This window comes from Chrysochloris asiatica, unplaced genomic scaffold, assembly GCF_000296735.1.
Source record: "Chrysochloris asiatica unplaced genomic scaffold, ChrAsi1.0 scaffold00280, whole genome shotgun sequence".
Classification (NCBI taxonomy): domain Eukaryota; kingdom Metazoa; phylum Chordata; class Mammalia; order Afrosoricida; family Chrysochloridae; genus Chrysochloris; species Chrysochloris asiatica.
In genome coordinates, this window is record NW_006408798.1 from 1,445,283 (window position 1) to 1,460,411 (window position 15,129).

At 37.6% G+C, this 15,129-nt stretch overlaps 1 protein-coding gene across 1 annotated transcript in view; it reads right to left on the bottom strand.

The window, feature by feature from the left end:
• Nucleotides 1-15,129, bottom strand: part of STK32A (serine/threonine kinase 32A) — a 165,230-nt gene that overhangs the window by 119,573 nt on the left and 30,528 nt on the right. The gene's annotated exons all lie outside the window — the stretch shown is intronic.

Here is a 15,129-nt window from a genome sequence, read left to right on the forward strand (position 1 = left end):
GCTATTACTAGGTCCTTAGTTTTCTCATATGTAAAATGAGGATAAGAATACTTACCACATGTGATCATGGTAAAGAATAAACAAGAAAAGTATGGTAGCTAGTACCAGCCCTGAAATAGTGGAAATACTCATTAATAATTAGCTATGCCAATCCCATTTTTCCATTTATCATTAACAAACATATCCTAGTCATACTTTTGGAGGAGATCCATAAAATATGAGTTACGAAGATCCTTGAATCATTATTATTCCTAATTTTTCCTGCTAACAACTTCTTTGCCCAGCAACATCATAGCAAACTATGCCCATGTGAACAATAAAAAAAAAAAGATATAAAAAGGGTAATAAAGAATTAAGTACACAATCAAAGGAAATCATTTACTCAACATGAGAGCTGGGGAGGTAAGAGAAAGTGCCTTAGCAAAGGTGGAACTTGAGCTAAATTATGAAGGATGTTGATAATAATAATAGCAGCTAGCATCCCTCCCATCTCGTGTTTGTCAGTTTGTGACTTGTTTGTTGCTATAATGTTGGAGGCTATGCCGTCAGTACTTCAAATACCAGCAGTGTTGCTCATGGTGCACAGATTTCAGGAGGGTTTCTATACTAAGACAAACTAGGAAAAAAAGGCCTGGCAATTGATTTCTGAATGTTAGGCAAAGAAAACTATATGAATTACAACGAACGCTACCAATATATTGGTGGAAGATGAGCCCGTTGTTTGGAAGGCAATAATGCACTTGTGCATCCCGACAATTGTGAAGATGGTGCAGGGCTGGGCAATGCTCCTTTCTATTGCACATGGAATCATCACGAGTCAAAGTCAACTCAATGCAACTAATCACAGCATCCCCTGATGTTTTGTTTGTGTGACTTTTAAAAACAAGGCTCAGAAATACTGTCCAGGCACTATCCCAGTTGGTCCTCACAATGCTCCTCTGATGGTCTCACTTTACAAATGAGAAAATCAAGATCCAGGGAAGTTTAAGTAGCTTGAATAATGTCACACATATAATAAATGGTGGAGCTGAAAGTATAAAAGTAAGATTTGAAAGAGAAAAAAACTGTATTTAAGCACAAACATGATACAACACATGGGTGAGTGAGAAAAGGGAGATAGTTTGGATCTGTTAAAATAACAGGCATGACTGGGAAGCTTGGGCCTGGAGAGGGCAAAAGCCACATCCCAAGAAAAGGCATTTGGAGATCATTGAACCAATTTAATTAGGAGGTACAATCTGGCAAAGACTCATACAGTTGCTGAAGATGGGTAAGGGGAAGTAGACATTCTTTCTGTTGTGCATGGGGTCACCATGAGTCAGAGTTGACTCTACAGCCACAAGTCCATAAGGGCTTCACACCTGAAGGAGGTGGAACTGAGGGACTGGAAGAAGAAATGAGATCGAGGAGAGCAGAACTGGCCTCTACTATGTGTAAAGTTGCTGTTGTTGTTAAGTGCCATTGAATCAGTTTTGACCCATAGAGACTCTATATATGATTTCTGAGAAGCGGCTCATGAGCTTGAACCATCGACCTTGCAGTTTGACTTTGCAGTACAGTGCATTAACTCACAGTACCACACCAGGACTCCAAAAAATATGGAATGCTTCACAAATGTGCAAAGAGCCTCCTATAAAAATGCATCCCTTCAGCTATGGTTTGTGGTTTTTTGTTTTTTCTATCGAAGCACAGACAAGATTTCTAGTCACAATAAAACTCTCTGTGTCAACATTGTTTTGGCATATTTCTTTAGGCAAATAATGTTATTGAGATGACATTTTGAAGTTTCATTTGAATGAAAGAATTAAGTGCCTGCAAACAGCACTCAGGGTGCTACCAGATTCCTAATGGCTAATTATTTGCTCAGGAAATAATGTAGAATATCAATGATGGGAGAAGGTACTTAGTACATTTTCTTATTTATAATTATCATTGTACCAAAGGAGAAGAAGGAACTTAGAAAGAGAAAGGAGAGACTCAATGAAGCATTAACCCGAGACAGTAAAATAAAAATAAATTATTGCAGTTTGCGTGAAAGTTTACAGAGCAAATAACTTTCCCATTCAATAATTTGTACACATTTTGGTTTGTGACGTTAGTTCTAAACCCCTCAATGTAACAGAACTTTTCTCACTTTCTCCCTACGTTCCCCATTTCCATTCACCCATTTTCCCTGCCCTTTCTTGCTTTCTGAAATTGGTTTTTGGATGATATTCTGAGAAGTACATTCCTCACAGCTATTACTGTTCATTTTATAATGCTGCCTATTGTTTGACTAAGGGTGATCATAAGAGTTGATTTCATTCCAGGTCTGAATGGTGTCTGAGGACCATAGTCTTAGCGATTCCATCAGTTTCCATCGGGCGAATAAGTCCTTTTTTCCATCGGACCAATAAGTCCTTTTTTTTTTTTTCCCATCAGACCAATAAGTTCTTTTTTTCTTTTATTTTTCAATCCTACTACTCTGTCCAGGACCTTCTATTCTCATCCTGAACAGAACAGTCAGTAAAGGTAGCTTGGCATTATCTGTGGAGACTGTGGTCCTTTAGCCCTTGGTCCTAATTGTTTCCTTGAGTCTTCGATTTTTTTTTTTTTTTTTCACTCTTTGTTGCTCAGACAGAAAGAGACCAATGTTGGTATTTTAGGGGGCTTGTTGCAAGGTTTTAAGATTCCAGTCACTACTTATCAAAATAGAACGTAGAGCATTGTCTTTATTGAATATGATATGCCAATTGACTTAGTTTATAGGGCCTATAGGGAGCACTGTGGCTCTGTAGGATAAGCACTGGACTGTTATAAACAAGGTCAGTGGTTTGAGTCTACTCTATGGGAAGAAGATTAGGTTTTTTGCTCTTGTAAAGATTTACAACCTTGGAAAAACTATAGAGACTCACTATGAGTCACAATCAACTCAGCAGTACTTAACAACATCAATATGGAGTCTATGGTCCTAAGCCCTGAAATGTGGTGATTAATTCCCTAAAGGTGTTTGATTATGGCTAAGAATTTATCATAACTTAGCCCCCTGTGTACTCTACTATGTTGTTATTATTAAATCCTATCCACTGGGCTCTGACCCATAGCTACCCTGTATAGGGTTTCTGAAGAGCAGATGGTGGGTTTGAACTGCTGACTTTGTGATTCAAAGTCCAGTGCTGATCCTACGGTGCCACACAGGGGGTCCACTAACTGTATATATTTACATGTATATATGTACATATATACATACAAGTACATATGCAGAAATGTTCTTCTTGTTAGATGTCATCAAGTTGGTTCCAACTCATAGCAATGTACAACAGAATGAAACATTGGCCAGTCCTAGGCAATCCTCACAATAGCCCTTTTGTCTGATTTTCATCGCTAACATCACTGTGTCAGTCATCTCATCAGGGTCTTTTTTTTCATCAGCCCACTGAGGACTGGTACTTCCTGACGACATAGCTAATGTACATGAAATAAAGTTTCATTATCCTCGCTTCTAAGGAGTCTTCTGGCTGTGCTTTTTAGAACAATGATTTGTTCATTATTTTGGCAGTCCTTATTAATTCCTGGTTTCTCATGCATATGAAGCAATTGAAAATATCATAACATGGGTCAGGCACACATTAGTCTTCAAAGTGACATCTTGGCTTCTAAAAATTTCAAAGAGATCCTTTGCAGAAGACTTGACTAAAGCCATAAGTCATTTAATTTCCTGACTGTTGCTATGGGTTGGAACTGACTCATTGGCACTTAACAACAGCAACAACATGGGGAAAATATTGAATGATGCTGAAAGTGTCAAAAGAAGATGGGGGGAATATACAGATTCATGGAACCAGAAAGATTTGGTATGCTCAACCATTTGAAAAAGTAGCATATGATCAAGAGCCAATGATATTGAAGGTGCATTGAAGACATTGGCAAAGAACAATGCTTAAGAATTGATGGAATACAAATTGAAATCTTACAACAAACTGATGCAGCACTAGAGGCACTCACTCATCTATGCCAGGTAATTTGGAAGACAACTATCTGGCCAACTGACAGAAAGAGATCCATATTTGTGCTCATTCCAAACAGATATGAGCCAACAGAATGTGGAAATCATTGGACAATATCATTAATATCCCGTGCAAGCAAAAGTTTGCTAAAGATAATTTAAAAATGGCTGCAACCATATACTGACAAGAACTTCCAGATGTTCAAGCCAGATTCAGAGAGGATGTGGAATGTGGGATATCATTGCTAATATCAGATGGATCTTGGCTGAAATGCCAGAAAGATGTTTACCTGTGATTTATTAACTATGAAAAGACTTTCAATTGTGTGGATCATGATAAACTATGGACAGCATTGCAGAGAATGAGTATTCCATAACACTTAATTGTACTCATGAGGAACCTGTGCATAGACCAAGAGGCAGTTGTTCAAACAGAATAAGGTAAGACAATGGTTTAAAATTCTGCATACCAGAATGTATTCTTTCACCATACTTACTCAATCTGTGTGCTGAGCAAAGAATCCAAGAAGCTGGATTATATGAAGAAAAACATGGCATTAGGATTGGAGGAAGACTCATTAACAACATGAAGCATGCAGATGATACAACCTTGCTTGCTGAAAGCCAATAGGACTTAAAATACTTACTGATGAAGATCAAAGACCACAGTTTTCAGTATGGGGAAAAAAACAAAAAGCCTCACCACTGGATCAATAAATAGCACCCATATAAATGGAGAAAAAAATTGAAGTTGTCAAAGCCTTCATTTTGCTCAGATCAACCATCAACTCTCATGGAAGCAGCAGTCAAGAAATCAAGACATATTACATTATGCAAATCTGCTACACACCTCTTTAAAGTGTTGAAGAGCAGATATGTCAGTTCAATGAGGACATTGAATAAGGAGAACCAGATGATTTGCTACATTGGAGTTATGGTGTTAGAGGAGAATATTAAAAGTACCATGGAATGCCAAAAGAACAAATCAATCTGTGTTAGAAGAAGTACAGCCAGAATGCTTCCTGGAAACCAGGATGGCCAGACTTCCTCCCTCCTACTTTGGACATATTTTCAGGAGGGACTAGTCCTTGAAAAAGGATATTGTGTTTGTTAAAATGGAGGGTCAGAGAAAAAGAGTGAAGACCCCCAACAAGATAGACTTACACAATGGCAGCAGTGATGGGCTCAAACATAGCAATGATTGTGAGGTTGGCACAGGACCAGGCAGTGTTTTGTATTGCTGTGCATATGGTCACTGTTAGTCGGTATTAACTCAATGGAACCTAACAACAAACATATCCATACAAGTATATGCTTGTGGGTGTACATCCATGTCATCTCATACCTATTCATCTTACATACGTATGTATGCAGTCATAGGTTGTTGTTTATTACTATTATTTCAGATTTGTTTAGTTGTCAACGTTGTCTTTTATTCTTGCATACCTTTCAGTGTATTCCTTTTGTGCTGAGGTGATAACATTTTTTAAAAGACTAATTGTCCCTGATGTTTACTTGTTAGATAAATAAAATTTTGTGTACCAGTGAAGACTGATTCTCACAGAAGATATCAGAAATTAAGCCTGTGGAGGAATCAACAGAAACAGAGTGCTTATTGTAAAATCTGAGGAGTGTGTCCTTGTTTTTCCCTGCTAGAAAATGCTAATATTTGCTTTGAGGCCATGGTGGCCTGGCAAGTTCTTGCATCAGTTTAATGGACCAATAGACAGGACCAGGAAAGGTCCATGAGTTTACCAATTTGGTTCAAAATGCTTCTAATTGCATCATTATAAATTCTATTTGTTATCTTTTACAAACCTTTCAGTAACCAACATTGTACTGATTAAAATGTAATCCTACCTGGGACCTCTTGTACATTTACCTTTGGCTGCTCTCAGCTAATATATCAGGGAAGATGAATGCTATGGGCTGAGTGGCAGATGGGATAGATAGAGATGGTGAGGTGGGTGGGGGCTGGGAAACATAAGAAAGGAGAAGAGAGTGCTAAACAAACAAAACTAATGGAAAACAACATAATCAGAGTAGTGTAGCATATAGAGCAGATACTCTCTCCCTGCTGTTGGCTGTGCTAAGACTCCCCCACCCCCACTCAGAAATTGGGTGTAATACAGAAACTTGATGAAAAACTAGAGGACTCTTCTCCTGCTACTCTACTTACCTCCATGGAGGGGCAGTGTTTTTATTTATTTTATTTTATTAAATTAAGTCTAAATGAATCATTTTATAGGGTCTTGGGTTAAGCTATTCTTAAATCAAAGAACAGACTAATAAAGGTGTCAGTTCTGGCAAATTAACAACAGTATTCAACTGTGCAGGCCAGTATTAATCAAGTAGAGAAGAATCTAGGCTAAAGGCAACTGGCTTCCCTTGCATAGTATAAATATACATTTTTTTAATTATGCAGTCAACTTTAGCTGATAAAAAACATCTTTCTTCTTCAGCGTGTCATATCTCTAGCCGTCTATCTTGGATTCTCAACTCTCAGAGGGAGGGATGATAGTATTTGATTTCCCAGAACCACACTCAGTAAAATATGCTTGGTGATAACCAAAATAAGCAATTTATATCGTAATCTGGTTTACCCTACTATAAGAGGAAGAGTTTCATTGTACTTCAAACATTTATCACAGAACTGACAGTTCCATTGCCATACATATTTTTTTCATATGCCATATCATAACAGTTATTTCTTGGTTGACAGCTCCAAAATTAACAAGTCGAGCCCAGTGCATGTGAAATTCATTGCAAAGTATGCCCAGTGAGTGAGAGAGAAGATAAGTAATAACAGACCACCATTCTACTCCATCATGCTTGACCCAGATTACTGAATAGGCTGTTCCCAGCTTTTTCTGTATAATCATGGGCTTCTCCAGTCCACTTTCCATATTGCAGTTGTAATTTAAAATGTAAGCTTTATCAGGTTATTCAGTCTAGTAAATCCTTTCAGCTCTTTCCTGTTTGCTCTGACCCTTGTTTATATTTCTAGCTTTATCTTGAAGATCCTTACTGCTTGCTTTCTGCATTCCAGTCACGTTGGTCATCCATTTCTCACCTAACTCAAGTCCGCTGCAGCCTTAAATGCTTATGAAGCTCTGTAACTGCTGTCTGCATCCACTGTTTACAGAGTTGTTTTTTTTTTTTTCATCATTCAGGACTCAGTGTCACCAAAGACCATTCTGATACTCTTGATTAGATCAGAATCCCTGTTACATGCAATGCTGTAATTTTATTCACATCATTTAACATAATTGAAAATTATTTACCTGTGTGCTTTAGAATAACTTCTTTCTTTCTCAATTAGACATATTTTAGTCACTATTAACTACCAGTGCAACACTATCTGGAATGTACATTCTACTAATAGTTATGGGAAGAAAAATGAACTATAAAAAAAAAGAGAGAGAGAAGAAAGGTTAAGACACAGCATTGAGTGGGTCTGATTTAAATTGTTGTCAGATATCATCAATTGGATTTCAACTCATGGGGACCTAGAGTGGAACTGCTCCATAGGATTTTCTTGGCTGCAATATATATGGAAGGAAATCACCAGGTCTTTCTTCTGCAGAGCAGCTGGGTAGGTTCTAATCACCATTTTGGTTAGCAATTCTTAATATTACAGGGTTCCTTGTAAATTACTGGTGGTAGTGTGCTATGGTGTCAGTTCCAACTCATAGCGATCTTGTATAGGATTTCTGAGGCTGCAAACCTTTAAGGGAACAGAAAGCCTTATCTTTCTCCCAAGGTGTGGCTGATAGTTTCAAACTGCTGACCTTGTGGTTAGCAGCCCAACTCATAACCCACTATGCTACCAGAAGTTATATATATTTTTAATTGGTATTGCAACCCCAAACTCAAAAAATATCACCCATATACTTGAAACTGCCTTCTTAGAGGTCATCTTAAGATAAATTTGAATCTACAGGTTGGAAGAGATGACAGTACTTTCCAATGCAGTGTTTTCCATATTGTTGACTGTTGTTCCTAACATATTAATAAGTTGTAAAATCAACTTGGTGGGTTTATAAATTCTTTGAGACCTTTGGATTAGGCAAAAATTTCAAAGATCGAACATCAAAAGCACAGTCTAGAAAAGAATGAACTGATAAATTGGACTTCATCAAGAATTAAAACGCATGCATTTCCAAAAGCATAAGATAATGAAAAGACAAGTAACAGATTGGAAGAAAGTATTTATAAAACACATATCCAATAAAGGATTATATTCAGAGTTTGTAAAGAACTATTGCAACCCAGTATGAAGATAAACAACCCAATTAATGAATAGGAAAATGAAAAGACATTTCACCAAAGAAGATACACTAACAGCTAATAAGCACATAAAAAGATGTTCAATTTGTTAATCGTTGTTGTTGTTAAGTTGGTTCTGACTCATAGCAAGCCTGTACAGAGTTTCTTAGGAGCAGCTGGTGAGTTTGAACCAACAACCTTCAGGTGCAAATCAAACCTACGGTCCAATGCTTATCCAAAAGACTCCAGAGAAAAGAAAATTGAATCACATATTTCAAACCCATTTGAATAGCTATAATAAGACCAAGAGGATGTGAAGAAATAAGAACACTTACTTATTGCTTGGTGGTAGTGGTGCTCGTATGCCATGGAATTGGTTCTGACCCATAGTGACCTTGTATAGCGTTTCTGAGGCTGTCAATCTTTATGGGAGCAGAAAGTCTCATCTTTCGTCCACAGAGCAGCTGCTAGATTTGAACAGCTGACCTTAGGGCTAGCAGCTCAACTTGTAACCTATTATATATACCAGAGCTCCTTCAGTTATTGCTAATGGGAATGGAAATCATGTAGCCACCTTGGTAAGCAGTTTGCCAGTTTCTCAAAAATTATTATATTATTTATGGAAGCAAACTGCTGTATCTTTCTCCCATGAAGTAGTTGGTAGGTTCAAACCTAGCAGCTGAACACTTGAGGATCTTATAGGGCAGTGTTGGGGGGAGACAGGCAACTTCTAAGACCAGTTTATGGTGACAGTTAAACCACTCAGTAAAGTTTCTAAAAATCACTGAATGTATACATGAAATGGGTGAGTGTTATGATCTATAAAATAGATATCAACATAATTGGTTTTTTTTAAGCTGTCTGGTAGGGAAGACCTCCAACAAAATGGATTGACAATGTGTTTGCAGCAATAGACTTAAACATAACAATTGTGAGGAAGGTACAAGAGAGGCGGTATGTCCTTCTGTTGCCATGGCGTCACTGTGAGTCAGAACCTACTCGACAACATCTAACAACATCAGCAAGGGGGGTGGAGGAGCAGAGAAAGAATTAAGATATAGAGAAGTTGGATAATTTGCTCAGTAATCAGATAGTGGGATATTGTGGAACCTAAACTGCATCTAAAACCATGCATTTACCAAACATGCTGTACTCAAAACATGTAAAACAAAGGCTTCCAAAGTTTATAATATAATCATGCCGTCATGCCAGGGAATAAGATGATCATTTTAATGCTCTTCAATTTAATTCTCAAAATTCAATTTGTGTGTCTCCTGGGTGATATTATTCCAATGTAGAGCATTTCTGATCTTTGGCCAGGGATCCCCATAGAAGAGCTTTTAAGAAACAAAGTTGTTCTATGTACTAAAACAATGGACCATTAAAATGTTTTTCAGACTATCAACAGGAAGTGCACATAGCAGGCTTTTTAACAGTTTAAGAGAAGCATTTAGTTCCTGTAAGAATAAATCCCTGACTAATAGGGCAAGGAGGAGGTTAGGGTACCCTGAACCAACAGTTAAGTACAAATCTGAATTTTAAAACCTTTCTTTGGAATAATGGTCCATCGTATTTTTCATCTTGTGGCACTGCAATAAATTTCCAAAGTGGATGTAGAGTGAAATTTATTTTAAAAACCCAAAGTTATTATGACTTCACCTAATTAATTTAGGAAATTAACCTTACAACACAAGAAACTCAAGTTTAGCCAAAGTCAGATTTGATGGTCTATAAGAAAATACACATTTTTTAAAAAACCTGAAATGCTACAACTTGAGGAGAAAGACAAGGTCAGTGCTTGGATAACATGGGACCCAACAAACAAGGGCTAGTTGTTTTCATCAATTAGTTACTATTCACATTTCCCTGATATTTTTATAAATATTCCTTTTCCAATAAGAGCATTTAGATATAATAATTGCAGCCCTAAGAGCTCTGGTGGTGTTGAAGGATAAGCACTGGGCTGCTAACTGACAAGTCAGTGATTCAAAATGACCATCTGCTCCACAGGAGAAGAAGAGGCTATCTGATATCATTAAGACTTTGATCTCAAAAACCCAATTCAAGATTACTATGAATCCGAATCAATTGAATGGCAATGGATTTGGTTTGCATTTTGGTATTGGTCTCTACTTGTCAGGAGCATGAGTGAAAAAGAAATCAAAGTCTCAAAGAAGAAATTCGTCTATGGGCTAATAATCAACATAAGCCATGACCTCATCTACTCTGAGACCAGAACTTGACAGTGCCCAACTAACACTGCCCTACTGTTTTGATCAAGGCTATGATGCATGGATCCTGATAGAAAAATACAGAAATCAGATTCTTTAGAAGTCCAGACTTTCTATACCACTTGAGACTAGACTCCTTGAGTCTATCACCTGAGACGTTTCTAGAAACCTTGAACCAAAACTATCACCTTAACTCACCGAACAGCAAAATAAAGGATATTACCCATTGGGGGGGGGGAGGGGAGGAATATATATAATACTAACTATCCTCCCATGACTCTCTCTGTTCTGTAGTTAAGTATGATAATCCATTGCAATGGCCACAAAGAACTCACAGAAAATGCTCACAATTATGAGGTTTATTAGGGAAAATAACAGGCTGCAGTACAGGATCAGAAAATGCTAAGGGTACAAATGTTTCAGTCAACTGCTTATAAATGCCTACAGTACACACCACTCCACCATAAGGCTCATCCTTGAAGGCACTCAGTTCTAGCACTGTGGGTCAGCAAACCTAGCTCCCCTACTTAAGTGCACTGAAGCACTTTACAAGAAAGCTCCCAGCCCAAAGTCACTCAGCTTTGCTTGCGCCATGACTGGGAAGCCCAGTGTTCTGTCTTGTACTCAGGGTCTTGGTTCTGCTGCTATTGTTCCTCTGCTACTCCTTCAGTGTCACTGCTTTTTGTCCCTGAGTTGAGGATGTTCAATGTACAAGGTTCTTGGGGTCCAAGGAGCATGCTCCATTCCTAGTTCTTTGAGATGGCTCCTTGTACACCAATGATAGAGTTTCAAGTTTATTATAGGTTTTTACAGTTACATTGTTAATATCCACAGCAGAATCATGTCATCTGATCAATATCTTCTACCACCTTCTCTTTCTGAGACACATCAGGAAAAGAGTTGTTTGGTGGGAGTTACAAAGACTAAGGCTAGAAGACACACATTTAACAATTTACTACCCTTAAGTAGTGGGCTAAAGTAGTTTGAACTGCTAGGTTGGTGGTTCAAGCTCACCAGCTGCTCCTTGGAAACCCTATCAGGGTCGCTATGGGTCGGAATTGACTTGATGGCACTGAACCCTTAAGTATAGTGCACTACTAAAAAGTCATCTATATGAAACCAAAAGGTCAAAATTTAAAGCAAAGATGAGAAGGTAAGGAGGAATGGTAACTGGGGTACTGGAAATGCAACAACCAATTAAAATTAATTTTGACACATGGTGAACTATTCAACAAATGTTGTCAAATAATCTGTATACCACGCATTGCCATCCAATAAACCCCACAAAGCACACTAGAAGTGCTCCCTAGAATTTCTGAGATTATAATCTTCAAGGGAGTAGAAACCAGATGAGTTGGAACTGTTGACCTTTTGGTGTAAGCTACTATGCCATCAGAGCTCTTTAATAATCTGTATGGTGGTGGTGGCGTTAGATGCCCTCAGGTTGGTTCCAACTCATAGTAACCCTACGCACAATAGAACGAAACAATGCGGGGTCCTGCACCTTCCTCTCAACTGTTATGTTTGAGCCCACTGTTGCCGCCACTGTGTCAACCTATCTATCTCATTGAAGGTCTTCCTCTTTTTTGAAGCGGATCCACTTTACCAACAATGAGTTCCTTCTCCAGGGGCTGGTCCTCCTGACAACACGTCCAAAATCCAAATTGTCTCATCTTTAATTTCAAGGAGAATTCTAGTTGTGCTTTCTCCAAGACAAATGTCTTTGCTCTTTGACAGTCCATGTACTTTCAGTATTCTTAGCCAACACCATAATCAAATGCATCTATTCTCTGGTCTCCCTTATTCACTGTCCAACTTTAATGTGCATATGAGGCAGCTAAAAATACCATGACTTGGCTCAGTTGCACTTTAGTCCTCAAAGTGGTGTCTTTGCTTTTTAACACCTTAAAGAAATCTTTTGCAGCAGGTTTGCCTTTATGTAATCTGTCCTTTGATCGCTTGAATCCTGCTTCCATGAGCACTGATTGTGGATTCAAGCAAAATGAAGTCTGACAACCTGAGTCTTTTCTCTGTTTATCATGATGTTATTATTGGTCCATTTGTAAAGATTTTTGTTTTCTTCGCATTGAGGTGCCATCCACACAGAAAGTTGTGGTCTTTGATCTTCATCAGTAAATATTTTAAGTCCTCTTCACTTGTTTAATTTGCTTATCTCAGGTTGCTAATGAGTCTTCCCACAATCCTGATGGCATGTTCTTCATATGACCCAGTTTCTCAGTTTATTTTTTCAGTATTGCTATTGTTGTTAAGTGCCATCGAGTCAGTTCCAACTCATAAAAACCCTGCATAGTGTTTCCTATGAGTTGATGAGCTTGAACCTCCAACCTTGCAGTCCAGTGCATTAACCTGCAGTGCCACACCAAGGTAAGTATGATGAAAATCCATAAGCACACCTTTATGATTTTAAACCATTCCCCTTATTCTATTCTAATGACTACAAATTGGTCTATGCCCATATTCCTCATTCTTTGCAATGTTGTCCATAGCTTCTTGTGAAATGTCTATGCATAGTTAATAAAACACAAGTTAACTTATTTCTGGCATCCTCTACTGGCAGCCAAGATCCATCTGAGTTAGCAGTGATATCCCTCATTCATTGTACTCTTCTGAATCCAGCTTATATTTCTGACAGTTCCTTGTCAATGTACTGCTGCATTTGTTTTTCGATTATCTTCAGCAAAATTTTACTTGTGTGTGATATTAACGATACTGTTCAATGATTTCCACATTTTGTTGGGCCACCTTTATTTGAAGTTGGCATGAATATGGACCCCTTCTGACTGGCCAGGCAGCTGTCTTCTAAATTTCTTGGCACAGATAAGTGAGCACTTCCTGTGCTGCATCAGTTTATTGAGACATTTCAATGGCATTCTGGCTATTCCTTGAGCCTTACTTTTTACCAGTGCCTCCAGTGAATCTTGAATGTCTTCCTTCAATATCATCAATTCTTACTGCTATGGTATCTCCAGAAATGATTAAAAATAAACCAGTTCTTTTTTGGTATAATAATTCTGTATATTCCTTCAATCTTCTTTTAATGCTTGTTGCAGCTTTCAATATTTTGCCCACAGAAGTCTTCAATATTAAGTAGAGGCTTGAATTCTTTCTTCTGTTCTTAACCTCTTAAGAAATGCTGAGCATGTTCTTTCCTTTTGGTTTTCTAACTGCAGGACTTTGTTAAATTCATTGTAATACTTTGCTTCTCAGGTTGTCTTGTGAAATTTTGTGTTCAGCTTTTTTACTTCATCATTTATTCAGTGGTTTCGCTTCTTTACATTCAAAAGGTAGTTTCAGAGACTCTTCTGACACCTATATTAGTTTTAGGACAAACATATCTGTTTCTGCAAAGAAGACTATTGGACTTTTGATATGGATTATGTAAAATCTGAAGATAATTTGATCCAATTTTTTTTTTTTTTTTTTTTTTACTTTCCAGTATATTTTGGAGGGCATACCATATTAGCATATAATCATATTTCTCATTCTTGTTCTCAGTTGAGTAATGCTATAATTCATGCTGTTTCCAGTCTTTTGGTATTTCACATAGGGTGATAGTGAAAAACTTTATGCATATGTTTTTTGGTTTGTTTTTTAAAATTCTTGCTAGTCTAATTTGATCATATATTCCTAGAAGTGGGCTTATTAAAACAAAGGTTTAAGGCATATGTAATTTTTGCTTGGTATTGCTAAATTTATCCCCAATGGAACATATAATTCTGAATTCCCACCAGCAATATGTGAGAGCATTTATTTCCCACCACGGTCTTCTTCTAGATTTTTTTGGTCAAACTTCTCAAAGTTTTAAATTTCAGCAAAATCTAACAGCAGAAAAAGAAACTTTGATACTTATAAAATAATATGTTTCCTGTCTCATAAGAAGCCTTACAACATTCTCCAAAGACAAACCATACCTTAAATGCCCTCATCAAAATATACTTAAAAGACAGTCACTCTTGTGTATTTTGGTGGATATCCAGATTAAACACCAGTGTAAGAAGGCTCTGTGGGAGAGAAGATGTGGCAATCTGTTTCTTTAAAGTTTACTGCCTGGGAAACCCTATGGGGCAGTTATACTCTGTCATAATGGTTGTTATGAGTTGGAATGGATTTGACAGCATAAAATGAACAGAAAAAATATCTAAAATTCATAAACATATGCAATTTAGAGTTCTTAATCATAACTGTCAGGAAGCAAAGGATCTTGGTCTGAGCTTTCATGCTCCATTTCAGTCTTTCCTGGCTACTCTTTGCCAAATGTCATTCCTCTGAGCTTCCACTTTGCATCTGCACAGTACCCAGTCATTTCTCTACTATAGAAAACTCCAGAAACTGAGCTTCAGATGCCTTCTCTGCATTATATTGTATTCTAGCCATTGATATACACACTCGCATGGGGTTTGTGGGGTCACTTAAAAAATTGTGTGGAAATATGGAATAAAAAGGTAATGAAAAATTTTCAAAGTTTAAAAAGCTAATATACATATAGACATGCTCACGCACACACACACACACACACACACACACACACACACACACACACACACCACTAATCTCTGGTAGCACAGTGGTTTCAAGTCAGGCTGCTAATCTCACAGTCAGCAGTTCAAAACTATCAGTGGTTCT